We start from the raw sequence: 6,137 nt of genomic DNA, 5'->3' as shown, positions 1-6,137 counted from the left end.
GTTTGGATTTTGCTTGTTTGTTTTAGTCCCTCCTTCTCATGACCTTTTCTGAAATCATTCTGCTGTGGATGAATTATCCATAGGTTTGGTATCTGAAGAGAACTGTATTTTTGTATGCCCAAGTTACTGCTGAAAGCTGCCCCATGAGGACATCTCAGTGCACCTTTGGGGCCTTTCCTCCTGTTCCCTTGTGGTGCAGTTTGTATGCACACGGGCAGGCATCTCTTCATGCCCCTTGCTAGAGTCTCCTGAGTGCAAAACTCTATCCTAAAGATAAGCAGTAAATCCATTTGGCTTGTCACAGATGGTTCTTTGTTGTACTGCTTCTGTGGCAACCAAGGGTAGGTGAGGGAAATCTTTGGCAGCTCTGAAGGGCACGCTCAGGGAGAAGAGGCTGCTGGTCTCAGGGGAGAAATTCCTGCAGACTCAGCCCTGGTGGAAGTAGGTGACTGTAGCATATGTCCATAAAGTGGAGTGTTGAGCCTCTTGGTCAGGTAAGAAAACAGGATGAAGAGAAAATGCTTCCAGCTGAAAATACATTCAGATGTGTTGTGCATGGTCAGTCCTAACCCAGTCCAAACCCCAGGCTGAGAGCTCATAATATGCTGCCAGATATTGAACCAATCTGCTAGCCTCTCTTTTCCTGCTTAAGTTGAACACTGCAGCCATCAAAAATAATAAATCTGTAGGTGTTTTATGGGATGTATTAGCTGCCTACCACCCAATCCATGTAAGCTGGGAGAGGGATGCTCCTGCTGCATGCTGAGGGCTCGGTCTGCAATAGGTGAATGGAGAAACTAGCATGGCCTTGTTATCTTCCTGTCTTGTTGAAGAGAAAGTGAACCTTGCAGGTGGGGAATGAGGAAAAAAAAATGCACTCAAAAGCAACAACCAAAAAATAAGTAAGTATGGGGATCACGTAACTAAAGATTCCAGTGCTGAGCAGGAGATCTCTCCTGCCTAACCCAACCACACCTGCCTTCAGTTCCTTGCATCTCATGGAAGTAAGGAGCACAAGTAACAACAGAATAGTTATTGGGCTGTAAACAATTACAGTGACATTTGCATTGGTTTGTCTTGCATCTGTCTTGGATATGTTTTTTCCTGCAAGAATAGAGAAATGTTGCCTCACAGAAACTACAGAGCCAAGACCTGAGGTGGACTTAATTCACACACACATTGTATTTTTTTGACTACTGGGGTGCCAAACGTCATTGGGCTCTAGAGTGGTGCAGGATTGTATTTCAGAGTAACAGCTGCTGGTTTAATGTCAAAATAAAATTGCAATATGAGAATTAATTTTCCAGTTACTTCTATTTGATGTTTATGTTAAGAATTCAAATATTTCAGGGTTGGCATTGAAACTGAACTCCCACAGAACTTACACACAGCAGCAGTGTCTGGTCTGGGCAGCAAGCAGGTTTGGGATTAGGTTTGGGCAAGAAAAAAAATGCAGTGACATAAGCTTTCAGGTTTGCCTTAGCACAGTTTCTGTGTAAACAACTTTCAGTCCCTTCTGTTAGTCCTGAAATAGCTTGTAAAATAAGATGATTGCTTTAGAGCATGAACAGTGAGTAACTGGGTATTTTTTTCCCAAAAGTAGACAGTGAAGAGGGTGGCTTGGCAAAGGTGAACAGGATTATTTAGCCTGCTGGAGCCAGGACTACCTGCCCCAGCTGAGCTCTGAGCAAACTGAGGGGGAATGCTAAACATTGCAGCTACTCCTGGTGAACTTCAGTCTTCTGCAGTCCAAGGGTGAAAAATGTCACCACTCAGAAAAAAGGGGAGTTTAGCTCTGCCACTCCTAGGCAGCACTTTTTTCCTTTTTTCAATGCTGTAAAAGAAAAGTTAAAATGCAGGTCTGAACAAAGATACTGGTGGTATTTGCCTATAAACTGGGTAGAGGAGCTTGGGGTGAAGGGAAATGAGTTAAAAGCCTTAAAAGGTGGGGGTCAGGTTAGCTGCTAAAAACTTGCTCTTCAGTAGTGCTGTAAAAACACTGCTCTTCCATCCTGGGAGCTGATTAATATCACATTTCCAGTCCTGCTTGACAGAGTAATGAGTCCAGTGTGATGTTTTTGCATTAAGGCAGTGTTTAGTGTAGTCTATTAACCCTCAGTGTAGCAGTCTGTCAGCTGCTCTTGGAAGGCTTTGGGGAATCTGATTGCAGTCAGTAGAGGTGGCATGTTAATTTTTTCAAAGTCATCTTTGTCTCTAGGACTGTCAGGTCTAAGGTGAATGCTCACACTGCTTGGTTCAGTCTATTCTTTCTTTACTCCCAACTGCTTCACAGTTGAACTTTGTCATTCTGGCAAAGCTGAGATGGTTTTGGGCCCCTGAGCCCTTCGATGTTTGAGGGTAGTAGGGCTAGGGGTCTATCCTCAAGGAAGAACAGAGACATGAATGTGAGAAGCTTAACATTGTAGTAATGGATGGTAACTTCAAGCAGGAGTTGCAGAAAACCTTGGCAGGGAATGACTGTGGAAAATGCTTGTGATTACAGTTGCTTTAGCCTAGAGAATAAGTAGAGAGAGTTTGGTAAACCTTACCATACGTTTCCTGAGCCAGGTACATAATGAAGAAAGTAGTTAGTCATGAAGTAATTAACAGGTAAAATAGTAGGCTATTAATCTGCCAAACCATGTCTTAACTTTGTTTTTCTAACTTCAGAGAGCTCTAAAAAGGCTGCTTTTCTTTTACAACTTCCACATTTCATGAACATTGTTCAAATCCTGTTTGCTGGACAGAGTGGAGAGTGTAGGGAAGGGCCAATTCTTCAGCACCTGTAAAGGGACAACAGCTGTTCACCCTTTGGCATCACAGCATATTCCCTGCTGGCAGCCTTCTTCTGACAGCAACCTCCCCCTTAAAAACAAGGCTGCATTGCCTCCCAGCAGCAATGTGGCATAATAAAGATGAAAAAGAGCAAGAAACTGAAATATCTCTTTTGTAAGCAACATTTTAAAAACTCTCCCTCATACTTCAAAGAAACTAAAAGCTGAAGAGCTTAGCCCCACCAGTTTAAACTGTGTGCATTCATTAGTAATAATAATACCAATACCTGCAGTGGTTGAAACTTGTCTAACACTAATAATTTCCATTATTACTGCGGTGCCAGGAAGCTGTGATGTTCTTGTATTGGATGTGGCACCCAGGAGGAGACCAGCTCCTATCAAAGGCTGTAGGGGAACCAAAAGGCAGAGGCTGCAGTTGCCCTCCTCCCCAAGAGGGTGGTGCTGGTGCCAGAGTGCATTCTCCTTGCTCTTGTTTCTGGGCTTGCTGCTATGGCCAGGTGGGCACTGTTTACTTACTAGATGACACTTTGCTGTGCTGCTGCTGCAGTAGTGATGGGTGTGTATTGCCAGCTCACAGCAGGATGGCAGCTCAGTGCTGTGCTGTCCTCTCTTTTCTTCAGATTGTGCTCAAGTTCCCAGGGATGCTAATTTTTGCTTTCAAGATCATGGTGAGGATAATTCGTACAGACTGGAAGATATATCGGGTCCTGCCTGGGATGCGTGTGCCATGCATTGTGCATTAACACAGTGTCATTTCCATTCCAACGTGCTGCCAATGCACAATCTACCCTGGTCCAAGGATTATCTTCCCCAAGCCTTTTTGGTAGGTCCATGGCATCTCCTCTGAATGTAGGATCTGGGCTCCTAATGCACCATGTTCCCTGTAATTAAGAGTATAAGCTCCTGAAGGGCATTTGTGCAATAGAGGGAGTGAATCAGATGATTTTTCTTCGGGGCACTGAGCACCTGGAGCCTGTGGCCATCAGTTAATTACACTGGCTGTGAGCCACCCTGTCCTAGACAGAAGGGCTGGGTTTGTCTCCTTGGATCACAGGCAGCATTTGTTTCACGTCCAGACTAACGCGTGCTGGCTGGTTTGGGACCAGAACAGGTGGTGGAGAAGGGGGAAGGCAAGGATGTATTTTTTGCTGTTATCTGACCAACCTGAGCTTTTCTCCCTTCCTGAAATGGTCGGCCAACTGCAGCTGGCCTGTTCAAGGCTCTGCTGGCAGCTGTGTGCCCATGGGAAGCACAGCCCTGTGTCAGATTTGTGCCTTCTTGCCCCTGAACTGGGCTGGCTGCCGGCTGTCCCCAGTGGCAATAGAGCTTTGGGGGGGATGGGGCACTGTCAGTCCCTCTGAGAAGCAATGCCAGCCTTAATGCTCCACTTTGGGCTTAAAAAAGCCCCCAAACCAAGACAACAGCAACAAAACCATCAACCAGAGAAAAGCCCCCCCCCCCCCTCCCCCCCCCCAAATCCCTTTAAATTCATTCTGAGGTAAAATTATGGCGTTTGGACAGTTTTTTTTCTGGGTTTGGGTTTTTTTCCTGGTTGGTAGCTCTTAACAGTGTCCTCTAAGCAGCAGGGCCAAGCAGAGGGGCTGAACAGGTGCCTCCCCTGCCTGGCTGGCCTCAACACAAGGCAGTGATTCAGCAGGAGGTTCCTCCTGTCCCCATATCCCCCTGTTCCATATCCTACTTCCCCATGTTCCCTTCTCCCCCTGTCCCCATATCCTCCTGCCTCCCTGTCCTCCTCTCCCCAGATCCTCTGTCACCATATCCTGCTGTTCCCGTACCCCTGTCCCCATGGGTGATCCCCATATCTTCTTGTTCCTCTCTCCCTGCCCCATATCTTCCTGTCCTTGTCCGCATATACCACTGTCCCCCCGTCCTCATATCCCACTCTCCCCACATCCCACTGTCCTTGTCACCCTCTTTCCTGTCCCCATCTTCCCATATGTCCATATCCTGCTGTCCCCATCCTCATCTTCCTGTATCTATTTGTCCCTCTCTCCCCCTTCCCCATATCTTACTGTCCACATCCCCATTTCTCCCCATATCCCTTGCCCCACATCCTCCTGTCTTCATGTCACCCTATCCCCGTATCCCGCTGCCCTATATCCTGCTGTCCCTATATCCCGCTGCCCCATATCCCTATATCCTGCTGTCCCTATATGCCCATATCTCGCTGTCCCTATATCCTGCTGCCCCATATCCCTATATCCTGCTGTCCCTATATCCCACTGTCCCGCTGTCCCCATATCCCGCTGTCCCCATATCCCACTGCCCCATATCCCTATGTCCCGCGGTCCCCATATCCCCATATCCCGCTGTCCCTATATCCCTATGTCCCGCCGTCCCTATATCCTGCTGTCCCGCTGTCCCCATATCCCGCTGCCCCATATCCCTATATCCCTGCCCTATATCCCCATATCCCACTGCCCCTATATCCCCCTGCCCTATATCCCCATATCCCGCTGTCTCCATATCCCGCTGTCCCTATATCCCGCTGCCCCATATCCCTATATCCCGCTGTCCCCATATCCCGCTGCCCCACATCCCTATATCCCGCCGTCCCCCGCTCCCGGTGTTCCGGCGGATCCGTCCCTCAGGCGCGGGCCCGGCGCGGCCGCAGCGCCCCCTGGCGGCCCTGCGCGCACGGCGCAGCCCGGTGCCGGGGCCGGTCCTTCAGGCGGGGGCCCCGTGCGGGAGCGGGAAAACAGCCGGGATCAGCACATCCCCCCTCCTGCGGGACGGGGTCCCCACCCAGGAGACGGAGGAGCCGGTAGAAGGATGTACCTCCAAGCCGAAACACCACCACGCGTCCCTAGGCAAGGTCAGCAGGATGAGGAGTAGCAGATGATGAGGCCAGAGGGAATGTCTCATGCGATAAGAAAGGGAGGTTAAAAACAGCTCATAACCATTAGTAATCAAAAAAAGTGTTTGGATAGTAGTTCTTGAAAACATTTCCCTGTGGATATGCCATCCTAGAGCTGCACGTTTGTTCAGAATCCCTGCTGCGAAGTCTCTGTATGTGGAGAACACTGTCTTCCCTTCTTCGGGCAGAGAGCCAAACTCACCTCTGACAACTGGCAGGAGCTAAGCAGGTCAGGCTTAAAAAGCAGAGGAATAGGTGAGTACAAGTCTGAATAATAACCAGAGCATTGGGCAACGAGGTGCCTTTTGGTGTCTTTTGGCTTGGATCACAAATTATCATTCTGACTACAGATGTGTCCACTGGGCCAAGCACTGCATTGCTATTCACAAGTACAGGGAAACCTTGCGCAGCAAACGTGGTCAAGGCCTGAAATATTGTGTTTAAAGGATTTTAGATCCAGCTAT

The sequence above is a fragment of the Motacilla alba genome, chromosome 9 (genome assembly GCF_015832195.1).
Source record: "Motacilla alba alba isolate MOTALB_02 chromosome 9, Motacilla_alba_V1.0_pri, whole genome shotgun sequence".
In the NCBI taxonomy this organism is placed as follows: Eukaryota; Metazoa; Chordata; class Aves; order Passeriformes; family Motacillidae; genus Motacilla; species Motacilla alba.
The sequence above is the reverse complement of the archived record's forward strand: the minus strand, read 5'-3'. Positions refer to the sequence as shown.